The sequence below is a fragment of the Populus nigra genome, chromosome 18, assembly GCF_951802175.1.
Source record: "Populus nigra chromosome 18, ddPopNigr1.1, whole genome shotgun sequence".
NCBI classification, from domain to species: Eukaryota; Viridiplantae; Streptophyta; class Magnoliopsida; order Malpighiales; family Salicaceae; genus Populus; species Populus nigra.
In genome coordinates this window covers 3,665,906-3,682,069 of record NC_084869.1, presented here as the reverse complement: position 1 = coordinate 3,682,069, position 16,164 = coordinate 3,665,906, and the positions used below count along the sequence as shown (strand labels likewise).

The window sequence follows — 16,164 nt, the reverse complement described above, 5'->3', positions numbered from 1 at the left end:
AACCAAGTTACTAGTCTATCATAGAGATGACTGCTTACGAAGCCTTGTATAGTATAACATGTTGGATCCCTATTTGCTGAGAAGAATTAGGGATAAGAAGTTGATGAGATTGGAATTGGTACAAATCACTTTAGAAAAGATAAAAAACATAAGTGACAAGATGAAGGTTGCCCGGGACTAGCAGAAAAATTATACAGATGTTAGAAGAAGACCTTTTAAGTTTAACGTTAGAGATATGATATATTTAAAGGGTTGCTCTTTGGAAGCATACGTTACAATTTAGTCTAAAAGGAAAACTAAAACCAAGACATATTGGACCCTTTGAAGTGGTGAAAAGAATTGGATATGTGACATATAAATTAGCCTTACCTCCACATTTAGCTAAGATATATGATTTATTTCATGTTTCGTTGCTACGAAAGGTTGATATAAACCCCTCTAGAGTATTACCGCAAGTTTCATGGGAAGTTAAAAAAGATTTGACTATGGATGTAAAACCTATAAAGATTCTAGATCAAAGTGAGAAAGAGTTGAGGAATAAGAAGATTCCTATTGTGAAAGTGCTATGGAAGAGTCCTCAAGTTGAGAAAGAGCGTTAGAAATGAAAAATAAATACTCAGAATTATTCGATAATGCAAGTATGGAAATTTAAAATTTCAAGGATGATTTTTTCTTAAAGGAGGGAAGAATGTAAACTCCCGACTAAATTTAAAACAATAAATAAATTTAAACCCAAAATAAAAAATAGGTTAAATTAAGATTTTAGAAAATTAAATTATTATGTCAAAAGTGAAATTGAAAATGACAAAAAAACAGTATGACATAAAAAAAAGAGGGATTTATATCATGTTTAAGAAGGGGAAAAATGATAAATTATCCTAGAAAAGAGTATGAGGGGATTTTCTTATCTTCAACCCGACAACTATAAACAAAAGGGAAAAAGGAAAATTTTAATTTTTCACCAAAATTCTTAGAGAAACTAAGAGAAAATCAAGGGATTTAGGGAGGAATTAAGGGAAACACATACACGCACCTCTAAACACCTAATTATGAAGGAAAGAGAAGCAAAATAATCAAAGGTAAAGGGTTGCACAATCACGACAACAAGGAAAAAAAAAAGATTCAGAATAACATCTAGAAAGGAGTTCTAGATCTACCCTAGCAATTTCATGCAATTAGAATAACATTTGAGGAAAATACAAATTGACTATGAATTAATCAAATTTGGTTAGATTAAGTGGAATTGATAAAGAAAAATATAAGGTTCTTAAAACCCTAAGTGGTCAGCCAAAGAGGAAAGTTAGGTTCATGATGTATAATTGCATGAAATTGAGTGAAATTATTTTGAAATAATGTATTGTATGTGGGAGAATGATTTTTAAAAGAATTGAATTATAATTTGAACTATTGATTGAAATGTTGTAGCTTAATCAGAAATTTCATTACTATAAATATTGCATAGATTAATTTTAGATGATTGAATAAAATGTAAATAAACATGGAAAGTTTTAGAGAATTGGAATGAATTATATCACAACATATATAAGAAAAAAAATACTTCTCTTGAAAGAAAAAAAGATACATAAAAGATGTTTATTATACATAAAACTAAAAGGTATGGGGACTGTTTCCCCACACCTAAATGCACTCTGGATTACAACAGTAATCCACAGTGCATTCCTCTTTTTTTTTTTTTTCTAAAATTACTTTTTTTTTTCCAAAATTATCTTTGTAGATTTTACTTTTTAAATATTGAGCTGGTTAAAAATTTTGCTTTGTATTTTTTTTCCTTTAAAATACTATGGATTGCTACGGTGTTTTTCCACATAATTTTTCTATTTTATTTTTTTATTTTTCAAAATTATATTTGTCGATTTTTTTTATATTGAGCTGATTAAGAATTTAGTTTTGTAATTTTTTTTCTTTAAAACATTGTTGATTGCTATAGTATTTCTCCGCATGGTTTTTTTTGTTTTTGTTTTTTTATGATTTTCTTCAAAATTATCTTTTTTTATTTTATTTTTTAATATTGAGCTGGTTAAAAATTACAGTTACAATATGTGAGGAACGCACTGTAACTTTCCTCGCAAATTATTGTGGATTGCTACAATGTTTTTTCCTATATGGTTTTTTTTTTGTTTTGTTATGTTTTTCTCTAAAGTTGTCTTTGTCAATTTTATTTTTTAAATATTATTCTGGTTAAGAATTGCAATTATAAATAAATACAAGTTTTTCCTCACAAAACAATATGGATTGATACAGTTTTTCCTCACATGGTTTTTTTTCCAGTTTCTTTCGTGTTTTCTTTTTTTGTAATATTTTTTTCCAAAATTATCTTCTTTGATTTTTTTTTAATATTGAGTTAGTTAGAATTTAACTTTGTAATAAAGCTTAATCATGTGGGGAAAGCACTATAGCTTTCCTCACAAAACATTGTTGAGAATTACAATTACACGTCCTTACAAATAAAGATAAATCATATGGGGAAACACTGTAACTTTCATCACAAAACACTATGCTATAGTGTTTCCAACATGATTTTTTTCCTTTTTTTTGTTGTTTTTTTTGTTATTTTTTTTCTAAAATTGTCTCTGTCGATTTGATTTTTTTAATATTGACCTGATTAAAAATTTAACTTTGTAATTTTTTTTCTTTAAAACATTGTGAATTGTTGCAATGTTTTCTCTTATGATTTTTTTTATGATTTTTTCCAAAATTATCTTTGTCTATTTTTTTTTAATATTGAGTTGGTTAAGAATTATAATTACAATAAAGCTAAATCATATGGGAAAAGCGTTGTAGTTTTTCTCATAAAACATTATGGATAGCTACAGTATTTCTTTAAATGGTTATTTTATTTTATTTTATTAGGGAAAACACAGTAGTTTTCCTCACAAAACATTATCAATTGCTACAACGTTTTTCTTCATGGTTTTTTTCCTTCCAAAATTATTTTTGTTGGTTTTTTTTAAAATATTAAGTTGATAGAGAATTTAGCTTAGTAATTCTTTTTTTGTTTTTTATTAACAGAAAAGCTAAATCATGTGGCGAAAGCACTGTATCTTTCCTTCCAAAACACTGTGGATTGTTACAAATTATTTTGTTCAGTCTCTAAGTTTTGATCACTAACACAACTGTTTTTTTCGTCATGAAATATTGGTTCCATCATACCTTTAGTTTCTATTACTTATCTAGCGCTGGTTCACAATTATAACACTATCAAATATATTTGTTTTATAAATCCACGACAACACGCGATATGCGATCTCATTTTTTATTAAATTCATGGACGAAACACATGACAAGACCATTAGGTCAGATCTTATTGTCTATATGTAATGATTATCCGCACTAGGAGTTCCATTTTCGTTGCAAAAGGTCAATAAGAAGATATTTGCATTCTATTATCTCCATAATTTGCAAGGGTGAAGGAGTGTTGCATATTTATGGTCCCAGAAGAGCAAAGTCTTGTAAAAGAAGATTTGGAAGCATTTCTCATAATTTTTTTAAAACAAACAGTTGAAGGCATCGAGAAAATAAAAGGCCAGGGAAAAATCACATGATATTTATGGGCATTTCACTTAAAGATTGATGCAACAACAGTCATAATCATACCAAGCTTTCATCAAATGTATGTGGCAGACTCCAATAAGATCATCAAAGCACTGACCACTGATTCCAAGAAGCCTTAAGATGAATTACCAACAAATCTGTAAGCAATATAACAATTAAGGAAGACAAGCAGGAATAAGGATCAAGTCTGTTCACCTCCTTGTCGGAAAGATACATGAGAAGCCAATTTGAGAATATCAAATCCACCGATCCCTCTGAAAAATTCAGATCCGGGGATGTCACATCAGCGCACATAAACTTGACATTCTTATAGTGTCCATTAATATTTTCATTCTGCAAACAGAAGATTCAACAGATGGGGAAAAAAATCAGATAAAACTCAAACAGAAATATTGCAAAAAACATTAGACGCCCAGTTCAGCAAGCACAAACAAAAAGCTCTTTGTGAATATGGAGGACCACAGTCACCTTTTTTATGGCACTCTCAATGAAGTCCAGAGCCACAACTTGGCTGGCCTTCTGTGCCAATTCCCCAGTGAAGCGGCTAGTACCAGCTCCAAGTTCCAAAACTGTTTTTCCTTCTTAGGGTTGAAGCAGAGAAAGTATCTCAGGTCTTTCTTCCTTGTCAAGTTCAGATGCTTTGGAGTCAAGCATCATTGCATTCACACTCAAATCAGAAACGTTATCCATCCAATATTTCTTTTGAATCTCGCGTTCTTCCACCATCAAACCCACAAACAAAAACCAATATAAGTCCAATCTCAACACAATGCACGCACACATACACCTACAATATCCTCGAAAACGAGTTCCGAAGACAGAAAGAGTAACCAAGAAATCAGATAAAATAAAAAGAAGTGATTCTTGAAAAACATTAGAAAAAGAAGAAGGGCATTTTACCATGAGCAGCCATGGTTGAAAGGAACTTTGTTGAACAAGGCAGAGAGATACTGAAGAAAAAGGAGCCATATGAATTGCAATTTCACAAATATGCATAAAACAAACGAAAGTGGAATTAAGAAACCAAGTCTAGGATCTACAAAATTATAGTTTTAAGATTGTTAATTAAATTAATATTAATTAAGATAATTGAATATTCGATATTGGAAGGAGTATTTGTAACCTTTTCGATCCGACAGAAAACTTGGGGGACCACTTCTTCAGAATCTATACCAAAAGAGGATTATTTTTTCTTCATTGGAGGGTTGGTGTCACGTGAGCCTATGGTCACTTGCCACGTGCACCCGATGACCCACTTGCACCAATTATTTTTCTATTCTGTTTCCTTTTGTCGCTATATTACTGCTGTTAAAGATTCAACATAAGGCGACGAGTTTTGTGTCGTGCGGTGCCGCCATTTTTGTACTATTTGTATATGACTCATCTTTTTCTCATGAAATTTGGGGTCACGGGACTTTTTATTTCTTAAAATTATACTTGGATATATTGTTATTGAATTTAATTCATTTTTCTAAAACAGTTTTTTTTTTGTAAAATATAACTTAGAAAAATATGCAGAGACCATTGCTTTGAATAAATAAAAAACATAAGGATTTGTTTTCAATATTTTTCATAAATATGTTGTTTGGTGGGCGTAATGCTACATCATCATCCCATTAAGTGAAAATTAGTTTGTATATCTAAGATGAGAATTAAAAAAATATATGAAAAAAGATTTTATGGTAATGTCATTAAACCTTGAAATAAAATCATTTTGAAAAAATTTTCCATGATGATAATTTTTTCTATTAATGTATTTCTTATTTATCTTAGTACATAATATATTTTTAATTGGAATTATTCTTCTTATTTAAGAAAATATTTTATAACTTTTAAAACAAGTTAGCTAAAATATCAAAATAATATGTACATAGTTTGTGTGATTGAAAGATAAAAAAAAATCATAAGTATGATAAAATTATTTTCACAATCCATTTAAAAATGTTAAAGAAAAAACACTTATTTCAATCGAATTTTAATAAATAATTTATTATTAGTACTATTATTTTCATAGCAAATACATAATTATTGAAAAAATAAATTATTAAGATTCAAATAAAAATCTATAATATTATTTAAAAACCATGTTAAAACTGAAGAATAAATGAATCTGGTAAAACAAATTTGAAGTATGAAAAAAAAAAAGAGCAAAGAGTTAGCTTCAAAGCCTCACCCATCTACAATAGACCTTTATTTTTTTTTTCACCCTTTTATTTTTTGAAAATAATAATAATGAAGTGATAGACAATAGGTCGTCTATCATAATTCATAAAATAAATGTGTCATTCGACACTCAAACTTATGCCTTGTATCATTGTCATGCTTGCCTCAACTAAATGAACCGCAACATGAAATTGTTATAAACTAATTAAAATTTTTTATTAAAGTGTTTTATTATTTATATAAACAGTAAAACACTATAAAAAAAAAACTCTAGTTCTTTTAGTATTGTAGGTTAATGAGACTAAAATAAAAAAAATATCTTGATTTTAAAAGATTTCAGACTCTTAATTTGTAAAACATAATTTGTTAACTCAAAAGTATCTTCAACATGTAATACAATGAAACTTTAGTCCTTTGTATTTGCTATATATCTCTTTTTAACAATTAGAGTTTTTTTAGAACAATTAGAAAAAATAAATTCATTTTTTAACAAGTTTTAAGTAAATTGTCCATATTTCGAGAAATTATTTTACAATATGAGAGATTGTTTTCTCACAATACGATGCAAGAAGATTTTTAGAGAAATTATTTTTATTAGTTATTGTAATTTTCTATGTAATTTAAGAAAATATTTTTGTTTATGGTGTTTTTATTTTTTTTCTATTTAGTTTAGGAAATCAAATATTGAGATTGAAAATTTTTTTTTTCTAGTTTTTTAGTCTGTTTAGGTTGACTTTTTTAGTTTATTTAAGGAGTTGTGAGCCTCTTATAGAGATAGATTATATCATAATTATTATCAGAATTTTATTGAGATTTTTACTCATTTTCACATTGTCAACCTAATTAAAAAGAATTATCATCATTAATGCACATTGTGTAAGGTCTAAACCTTGCACATACTCTAATGATACTCATATATTTCCATGCAACATGTGACTTTACTTAAACATGTAACCCAACATACAAGCCTTTACTTTCATGCATCCAGAATCTCTCAATAATCCAATGCTTTTCATTTTTTGGCCTTCATATCAAATTCCTAACTTAACATAAGCTATCATAATGACCCTTGAATTTTCATATTCTTTTCCCTAAAATTTCTTAACTTTCATATCGTGTGCTGCCATCACTATACAGTTTTTCCTTCCATGGATGCTACTCATAATTACATCCATCACATTATCTTTGAGTTAACTGATCATCCATTAACCTATTTACACTTTTAGTAACTATTACAGTTTTTCCTTCCATGGATGCTACTCATAATTACATCCATCACATTATCTTTGAGTTAACTGATCATCCATTAACCTATTTACACTTTTAGTAACTACCATTCATCTATATAACGGGGGTCTTGATAACTCTGACCTTTAATTACCTGGTTAAGTAGAACAAACAATGCCGATCTTTAGTTTCCATTGATGTCATTAGTCTCCACAACATGACAGACTAACTAAATAATGTCAGTCATTAATAACCACTGATGCCATGAGTCTCCACACCCTAGCAGACTAATTAAACAATATCACTCATCGATAACCACTAATTAGTCTCCACATAGTGGTAGACTAATATAACATTACTTTTAAACCTCTCATATCAAGTTCTCCATGTGTGTCTTGGTAACATACCCAATACATTATTTCACTTCAACCAAAATCATATTCATTATAACACCTTACATATCTCATTAGGTTACCTTTACCCGAAACCCTTCATACTCAACTCATAATTTACCTAATACCTTATTGTATTTACACTTATACAATTTCTCTGTCTCAAATCCAAATATAAATCATGATATTGTATTTTTATTATTCATTTCAAATACCCTACACAACCATTTTTTTATGTGTACTCTATTGTGCAACTAAATGCAACACTGCCCATTCAAAATGCTAACTTTTATAATCAAATGCAAAACTACTCATTCAAAATGCTCAATTTTGGACTACTAAGTGTGACATTTCACTCCCAGAATCCAATATTCATATTGTGAATACACGATTTCACTTCATCATTTATGCATGCATTTTGATTTTAGAAATCAATGCTTTTTTTCACTTCCATTAACATGCCCTATTTATGCTATTTTGGTTACAACCTTTATTATCTTGTTCCGACCTTTCACATTAAACACCTGTATAAATATTGTCTTTCAATATCTCATATCATAACCAATGTATACTTTGCATTTCTTAATATTCATTAACTTGTTCTTTTCACAACACGATTATTTCATTATTAAAAAACAATGCTACTAGAAATAACTACTTAAATGATATTTTAAATTCTGAGAGTTAAGGTGTTGGAGACCTACCTGAAGCTTCATTATGTCCCGACGCTCTAATTTGTTGTCCAACTCTAGCCGTCTTCCTTGTATCAACAAGATTATAATCCATTATAACCATACCAATATGACATAGGAATCTAATTTTGAATCCCATTTAATTCATGTTTATAAATCAATAACAAAGAAAATCATAGGATTTAATGTTCACCCTTACTTTTCAAATATCATAGGCTCCAAATCTACCATTTACTTAAGATACGTTCCTTCATTCACACAATAATGCATAACAAAGCATTCAAACACATAAGCTAACATTGATGTATCCAAATTTTTATACTTAACATACCATTTTTTTTCTTAGATATATGAGCTCATTAACCTAACCCTTTTACCTAAGTTATATCGCTATATAACGTTGGTCGTCAGTACACTTTCACTTAGACTAACATTTCCTATCATTCCCTTTTGTTTTATCAAGTATTAGTGGTAAAAAATTAACATTTATGTTTTCAAGACATTCATTCCAATTTCATCATTCTAAAATTGTTTTAATGTGTTTGAATTCAAGTTTTAACATAAATCAAAACAACAAATCATACATACAAAAACCTATTTTTATATCTTTATCCTTATGTGACAAAATCTTGTCAAGTTCCCCAACCTTGGATTTCCTTCCAATTTCTTTCTTAATTTACCAATATTAATACATTGATATACACTTTAACAATCACACAAATTCATCACATAACAATTCAATCCTGCATCATTCTCATTTAGTTGAAACCCCTTGTTAAAGCATAAATGGCGGAATGACCTCTTTAGGTAACCTTAGGTTATCCTTTGTTTTTTCATTATGGAAATTGATTCCAATGTGTTCGAACCACATTCTAAAACATGTTTAAACACTCAAAAACATAAACTAACAAATCCATGGATTTGCTCAAGTATGATATACAGCCTAGAGTCAGGCTCTATCATTAGATTTCACAATCTCTATACCAAACGCATCTCCCATTTCAATATAAGTATAATAGCTAAAAAGAGCACAACTAGGCTCTTTTCCATCACACAACAAGAAGATGAAAGCATTATAGCATATCATTAGAGGTTTAATAAGGATATGCTCAACATGAAAAATCTACTCGAGTTTAATACCATCAGAGTCCTGATTAGTAGAGTAAAATTATTTCTTATATGAACTATTATACACTTTTCTCGACCAAATTCTTCTAAAAGTAAAAAAGAAAACTAATGAAAAGAGATAAAATTATTGATCATTAGAGGTTACCTTGAACAATTTATAAGAAAGAAAATGCAACTTGAACAAAAAGAGAAAGAGATCGACATATCATATGATACATCGACTAAGATTAGATAATATTTAGAAATTATACCTCTATTTTTAGAGAAAATATTTTTAATTTTTTTAATAATAGCAATAGTCTTTCTTAATGTCTCCAAATAAAATCTCCACATCTCCAATAAACTCTCCAGACCTCTTAATCTTCAATGAATTCTTCATGTCTCCAATGCAATTTATATATGAAATCTTTATGTCTTTAATGAAATATCCATTTTTGATATTGAAAGTATAAAACATCATATAAAATTTCTATGTACTCCTTACTAAAAAGATCATGATGCAAGATAAGATAAATAATTGTATGAGCTATTGAGAATGAACAATATCCCCTCTAAATGAAAGATTCTCTATTTATCAACGAGTGCTACACACTTGTCTCTTTAAAGATTCCATATCCATGAACGAAAAATCAAATAATTATGATAGACTTATATGCATAAGAGAACACATATAAAATGTACAAAACATCATAGAATTTGTAACATAGAAGAACGTTGCTATGTGCAAAATTTTTGCAACAACATTTTATGGATTTGCTCAAGCATGATATTATAGCCTAGAGCCATGCTTTATCATTAGATTTCACAATCTCTAAACCAAACGTATCTCCTATTTTAGTACAAATATTCCAGCTAAAAAGAGCACAACTAGACTTTTTTACATTAGTCAACAAGAAGATGAGAGCATTATAGTATATCACTAGAAGTTTAATAAGGATATGCTTAACATGAAAAGTCTACTCGAGTTTATTACCACTGAAGCCTGATTAGTGGAGTCTAAAATTATTCCTTATATGAACTATTATACACTTTTCTCAACCAAACTCTTCTAAAAGTAAGAGATAAAAATGGTGTCCTGGCTATGATACATCAGAGGTTACCTCTAACAATTTATAAGAAAGAAAATGCAACTTGAACAGAAAGAGAAAAAGATCGACATATCCTATAATACATTGACTAAGTTTAGATAATATTTAGAAATTATACCTTTATTTTTTAGAGAAAATATTTTGAATTTTTTAATAATAGCAATAGTCTTTCTTAATATCTCCACAATAAAATCTCCACTTCTCCAATAAACTCTCTATAACTCCCTATCTTCAATGAATTCTTCATGTCTTCGATGAAATTTTCATACGAAATCTTTATGTCTTTAACAAAATATCCATATATCCATGAAAGGTCTCTACATATAACGCTTTACCATGATCATAAAGCGTTCTCCATCTCAAATAAAGGTGTTCTCCATCTTAGAAGGAGCAAACTAGCCAATCAAATTCTTATCTCTCTTGTATGCCATGTCAACAACAGTTGTAAAAAGCTAACATGACATGCATAAGACAATAAGAATTTTCCCCCTCTCTTTTATTGGTTAATTTTTCAAACATTAATATTTGAAAGACTAGGGGGAAAATGATGATACAAAATTAGAAAAAAGACTGACATGTCCATTAAAAGAATAAAAAGCTATCTATTTTTAAGATAGGACTGGCTTGTTGGGTTACTTGCTATATTTTTCGACTCGATCCACTAAAGCCCAACATTGACATATACCACAATGCAGAGTTATGACTTTCAAGAAAGTCAGCACAACATCGAACTCTCCTATACTTACATAGAAACTATTAATATAACTCATACTTTTCTCACTAATAGCTATATTTGCTAACTTGTTTTCTAAGAGAGCGCCAACCTTTATAGCCAATTACTCATTGACATTAACTTATCCATCAATAAAACAACAAGGCACAACAACCAACAATATTTTTTTCAAGTTACCTATAAGAAAAAGTAATTATTCTCCATCATTATTCTACTCTCTATGAGATAAGCTCATGTGATCAAGGTGTATCAATATCTTGGGTCACTAGGTATACATAAAAGTTCACTTAAAAAAAACAACCACGAGTTCATACAAGAACAAACATACACTGCCCTACACTCTTCATTCTCCTTCTCTTCAATGAACTTATTTTCCTTCTATAGTTTATTAAATAAAGTATATGAGAGTCTTCTATTTCAATAAGAGACTTTATTTATAGAGAATATGAAGTTCAGATATAAAGCCAAATCCAATCTAAAGTTTTTACAACTTCATCAGGGTTTAAGTCAGAATTGCAATATGCTATGGAAAAAGAGAAGCCTAATGATCTCAATGATGCTATATAACTGGCAAAGTATGAGTTTTTAAAGTAAACCATAAAACACTCATCTCTGCTCTACCCTAACACCAAAATATTTAACATTCTTACTACTTAAATCTCACCACACTTAATTAGAGCATAATTCAACTTACTTGTCATAAATAAATTATCTCAAAGTCGTTTACACAACAATGGAATTTGAAACAATGACAGAAAAAAAGGAAAAAGCTCAATGTTACTAGTGCAAGAAACTTCTACTTCGAATCATAAATACAAAAAAAAAAAGAATTTTATATAGAAAAGGGAAAAAAAGATATGATGGATGGTTGGGTAGAGGGTGTAGTAACTCATTTTGAAGAAATAATCTTTTTATATCCACTTATGCATTATTTAGAAATATCACTTTCAAACCATGAAGGTCTATAGAAAGGTGGGTTGAAATAACATGTATATCCTCATCAATTCGGGCAATACATATAACTTTATAAATGACAAAATAACTGAAAGACTAAAGTGTTTACTTATGTTCCTTGGATCTTATAAATGTCAAAAAAATTGATAGGAAAGATTTTTATGTTAAAGGGTTATTGTGGGAAAAATACAAGATGAGAAGTTTACACGAGACAAGTTAATTATGATTTGGGGGTGTTATGGTATTATATTGGAGGTGCATTGACTACCTATTAATAAGACTCATGGTAGAAGATAAGAAATTTATGCTTATGAATACTAGTAGTGCAGAGGTTAAAATGACGGAACAAGTGAGAATGGAAAAATAATTGCAGAAAAGGGTTATAAGATGATGTTCACATTTATTCTCTCTCCCTTTCTGTGTGTGTGTGTGTGTGTGTGTGTGTGTGTGTGTGTGTATAAAAGTGAGAATTATAGAGCATCTAAAGGCTAAATGCTATGTAAAAGATGTGCAAATAATGAGGATCACATGTTTGTGGGGAAGGGATTTGTAGAGCTATACTAGAGTATCAAGATGTTTTTGGCACTCTATAAAAAAACTAGCACCTCACAGGTTTCAAGATTATAGAATTACGTTGAAGGAAAGCACATCTTTGTTGAACCTAAAACTTTATTGGTATCTAAACTTGTAGAAAGATGTTATTGAAAGACTGGTGTAAGAGATGCTTAATCTAGGTATAATTCATTCTAGATTTAGTCATTTTTCTTCTCCAATAATATTAGGAAAAAGAAAAAATAACTCTTGGAGAATATTTATGGATTACAAGGTGTTGAACAAACATAGAATTAAAAAAAACTATCATATATTTATCATTGACGAGCTACTAGACGAGTTGAAGATGATGGTGGTGTGTTCCAAATTGAACCTTAAGTTGGACATCACTAAATTAAAATGTATGAAGTTGATATCTCGAGTATCAAAGAATGCTTTTGCATTAACAAATGTTATATCTACATTTTGAAACCTCATGAATTACATTCTTAGTACCTTTTAAATTTTGTTCTTAAATTTCCGATGACAATATTTTAGTTCTCAGTAAACATGTTGATGAGCATCTGGGTCATTTGTGTGGTTATGTTACAAATGTGGAAGACTACTCTTTATAAGCTAGATCGATAATTACACCTTACATTAGTAAGAAAAAAGTGTCAATTGACCCAAAAATGGTATCAATAATCCAGCTATGGCCTCTCTGAAAACATTGAAGCAGCTGCAAGGTTTCTCAGGCCTTATAGTATATTACAAGAGGCTTAATAGAAAATACGGGGTTCTAAGTCTAATTTATATGCAATTCCAAAGCTCACACTACTTTTGAAAAAAGAAGAAGCAATAGTGATAGCTCCTGTTTTAGTTTTGCCTGAGTATGAAAAACCTTTTACAGTGGAGACTGATGCATATGGAATGAGTATTGGTGCAGTCCTCATGCAAGAAGGCAACCCGTAACCTAAATCAGTAAAGGTCTTTCTTACAGGCATCAATTATCATCAGTTTATGAGAAAGAGTTGCATGTCGTGATGCATGCTATCAAGAAGTGGCATCATTATCTAGTGCTAAATCATTTCATCATTAATACGGATCATTAAAGACTCGATCCTGTTTACAAGAAGGGGAAAAAAGAGCATTGTAGCTGATTCTTTGTCAAGTAAGAGCAGTATTGATTTGCTGGTTTTAGCCATTTCCACTACCTTCACTGACTTATATGAGCAGATGCCGTGGTGTGTGCTAACAAAACAAATATGAAAATGTTTCATTTTCTAGCCCATCAAGACCATTGCCTACGCTTGAAAGGAATTTCAGTATGGATTCTAAAGAACAAAAAAAAAGGGCTAAAATATAGTTTGATGTTGGGGAACGGGTTTATTTAAAGCTTTAAGCTTATCAGCGGTAATCCATGGCTAGGAAACTGGTTCAAAAATTAGCCTTTTCTTACTATCGCCCCTCTCAGATCATATATAAAAGAGGGTAAAGGTAGTCTTCATCTTCTAGCTTCTTTAAGAGCCATGATACACCTAACACTGCATGTGTCCTTGTTGAAGAAAGCTAACATGGTGACTTGCATTCTTTTGATTAGGCATATTACTTCAATAAGCATCAGTTTAAAGTTTTGGTATTTTGGGTTTGGTTTTGATTAGGCCTTTGAGCTTTGATTTGCGATCTAAGAATTTATTTTGGGCTTTGTTTATGCTTCAAGAGTCTTACACTAATTTAAAGTTTTGGGCTTTCCTCTCTCTTTGTTTTTTTTTCTTTAGGCACCACTTAAAAGTGAATTTCAACATGCTTTGTTTTTATTAAAATTTGAATTTTTTTAATTTTTATTTTGAGAGTTTTGATGTGATAATATCAAAAATAAATTTTAAAAATTTTAAAAAATATTATTTTAATATTTTTTTAAACGAAAAATACTTTAAAAAACAACAACTACCATATTTTCTAATTTGATCCTTAAATAATATGTACTGCTAAAAATTTCTTTAAATTATTTGTAAAATATCAAAACTCAAAACCCGAACTGAGATATCAAAATCTAAAATAAAGATGAAAAATTCTTAGCAATTCCTTTCTCACGTTTTCTGTTTTGTTTCCAATTGAGCCCTTTAGGCTTGTGGGCTTTCGTTTCGGTTTATAAGTTTTGGAATTAGTTTGGAGTTTGAAATTTAGTTTGGGTTTTGGACTTTGATATTTTCGATCCGTTGTTTAATTCCCTTTTGACAGTGCCCTCTTTTTATTTATAAAATCCATGACTAACCAAAAATAATAAAAATATATTCACAAAGAACTTCTCTTATCTTTCTATTTCTTAAAAATAAATTACAAAAATAATTAATAGAATATCACTAATTATTTTTTAAGCACCATAAAATTACTCCTCAGTTGAGGCCTCTAATCAAACGCATGATCATACTAATCAAGTGAAAAAACAAAATAATATTAGCGGGTAGATTCTCAAGAGTTGTGTTTCTAAATTATCACGAAGGAATGAGATGTTATACTAATTAAGTTGCGATAACAAAATTTCGATATTGGATGTTGGAAGTGCTCTTGATTAAACTAAAAGAGTTACTACTATCTTTAAAAAAGTTGATCAACCTGTATTTTTTAAAAAATTATTTTTTAAAAAAATTTATATTTTTAATATTTTCGGATCGTTTTAATTATTGTTATTAAATCCGGTCCGGTCCGGCGGGTTGACCTTGATTTAATAAAAGACCGGCTAGGGCAACAACCTGGACAAACCCAGGCGAACCCGGATGAGACCTGGTTTTTTTTTTTTAATGTGGGATTTGAAACCCATTGGTATATATACTCTATGTTCCCAAGAAAAAAATCATTTTTTTTCAATGTGGGATAAAAAACCTTTTGGTTTAAATACTTCAACTTAAAAGGATAACATAATATCTTTTCTATGTAGGATTTGAAATCCTTTCGTATATATACTCTATATTCCCATGAAAAAAGTTATATTTTTTCAATCTAGGATTTGAAATCTATTAATATATATACTCTATATTCCCAAGAAAAAAGTTATATTTTTTTAATGTGGGATAAAATTTTTTTTTTGATTTAAATACTTCAACTTAAAAGATTAACATAATATCTTTTTAATGTGGGATAAAAAACTTTTTAAACTTCATTATTTACAGTATGTATAACTTATATTTACATGAATTTTTTCATATGAAATATTAAAATTTTAATTTTTTATTAATTTTTCCGGGTTGACCGGAGTTGACCCAGGAAACCCGGGACCCAGCTCCTTGGCCGGGTCAACACCTGGATCAGGTTTAATAACTATGGTTTTGATGTGCTGATCTAAAAAATAATTTTTTATAAATAAAAAAAATAATTTTAATATATTTTTAAATAAAAAAAATTTTAAACTACAACCGTGACTATACTCCGAAATATGCTTTAATGCAAGATGTCATGATTGAAAATACTTTTTTGTATTTTCGAGCAGCGTTTCAGCAAAGCCATGGCTAAACCGAGAAGATGCCCCTGTTTTAGGGCTAATCCATCGAGGCTTCCACTAATTTTGATATCACTAAAGTCAATGAGCTAAGATTAATTATATTATGTTAAGAAATATGGTCTCTAATTATCAATGCTCTCGAATCATTGCCTTTATCGACCATGAGCTACTCATTGAAGCCATC

The 16,164-nt window shown here is 29.4% G+C and overlaps 1 long non-coding RNA gene across 1 annotated transcript; it reads right to left on the bottom strand.

Annotated features, from left to right (window-relative positions):
* Window positions 1-3,551: 3,551 nt before the first annotated feature.
* LOC133678569 (uncharacterized) lies at window positions 3,552-3,902 on the bottom strand. Its single transcript, XR_009835990.1, has 2 exons — window positions 3,769-3,902; window positions 3,552-3,687 (listed from the first exon to the last, which is right to left on the bottom strand). It is a non-coding gene; the product is annotated as an uncharacterized LOC133678569 (long non-coding RNA).
* Window positions 3,903-16,164: the final 12,262 nt, after the last annotated feature.